We start from the raw sequence: 1716 nt of genomic DNA on the forward strand, positions 1-1716 counted from the left end.
TATTCAGTGAACTTTCTGGTGTGCAAATATAAACATATCTCCAACCTTTCCAGAGTGAAAGAGGCACTATAGACACACTCCCTTTACGGCTAAGTGGCATGGACATCAAGTAACATCAGTACATTCATATTAACATTTCTTGTAATACAAGGGATAAGCTGGAGGACTCCTGGGATAAGGTTACACTTAATAGGTTGTTTTTTCCCCTTAACTTACAAGAAGTGCCATTTGCTACAGGGAAAATACAGTTTATCGCACCATCCAACCTCCTTGGCTTGTAGATCTTGTACCTGCAGCCCTGGGCTAAGGGGGAGTCTCATGTCAGTGGAGGATATTCCTGGAGTCAGAGAGCTCTACGGGTGGTTCTGGTCAGGCCAGCAGTCCATTTGGTTGTAACATCCACTGCAAACCTTTAGCTGGCTGAGCTCAGCCCCACCTTCTGTTTTCCCCATTTCATTGCAGTTAGGGAGCTCCCCAACACAGACCAGGTGAAACCTAGGTGCCTTCTCTCTTGTGAAGGTTGCCAGTTCAAAAGTGGTGCTTCCATTTCCTCGGTCCTGCAGTTCTGAGGACTGCTCAAGGCAGCAGACTAGCAGGGTAGGTTATTTTGTAATGGGCACTCTTTCTTTCTCTTCCTTCTTCAAAAATGTGTTAGTAATTCCTGCTGCTGAAAGAATTTTACACTGTGCTCAGGAGGCACTTGAATTCTCGTCCCACTGATTACTGTGCAGGCAGTTTGCCATCTGATTGCCCTTCCCACACACAAATTGACAGAGTCAAATGCTTGTTTATCATCATGAAAAAGAGAAAAGAAAAAAAAAAAAAAGTTTTGATGTTGCATCATGTCCAAAAGAAGGTGAAGAGAAGTACAGCATTAAACTTTTTCTCTCCAGAAACATATTACTTGCGAATTGCTGGCACACGAAATCCTCAGCCACTTCAGCTGTGCAGCGTGCTAGATAAGAAAAGCACCAAACCGTGGCAGCAAGGCTAGCGAGCATCGAGGGAGCCCTCTTCTCTGGCTGGAAACATCCATCACGACTCGGCAGTCACTTAATCTCGCTGTGTGCCTTGGTTCCCCAACTTTAAAATGGGGATAAATAGTATTTTGCTACTCCCTGAGGACTTTGGTAGGGTGGGCACCACTGTAGGGTTGTCACGGTGCTTAGAAATTGGGAAGTATCGCTTGTCACAGTTTGAGACCCCTTGCTCCTGCCAGCATAGAAGTCTTTGTCGGAGCAAAGGTACTGACATGAGGTACTGGTGGGCCCCACTAGGACACACAAATTTAGCAGTACCCCTGTGGGGTTGATGCTTTTGATGCCAGGGAGAGAAGGGGAAGACCCAGCGGTCCCTGTGTCGGTGGAGGTGAGGAGTTGGCTCCAGGGAGGGGGACACCAGTGGGACGGCGTGCTTGGGGGATGTGCTTCTGCTCACACTGCCTGCCTTGGAGGAGGGCAAGAAGTAAACACAAGGGCAGGAAATCAAGCGTGAACGCTGTGGGTGGTTTTCTGGGTCAGAATTATGGGGGCGAACGCCAAATTTCGCCACACAGACCCAGCCGGGCGCACACAGACACCACAGCGGCGAAGCAAAACGGGGACACAGGCTTAAAAAAAAAAAGAACCCAAGCGGGACAGCAGCCAGCAACGGCGACTGATGCCGCTTCCCCTCGGCTCCCGGCCTCACACGGGCAACCCGGAGCTGACAGGAGCC

Source organism: Anas platyrhynchos, chromosome 2 (assembly GCF_047663525.1).
Source record: "Anas platyrhynchos isolate ZD024472 breed Pekin duck chromosome 2, IASCAAS_PekinDuck_T2T, whole genome shotgun sequence".
NCBI lineage: Eukaryota > Metazoa > Chordata > Aves > Anseriformes > Anatidae > Anas > Anas platyrhynchos.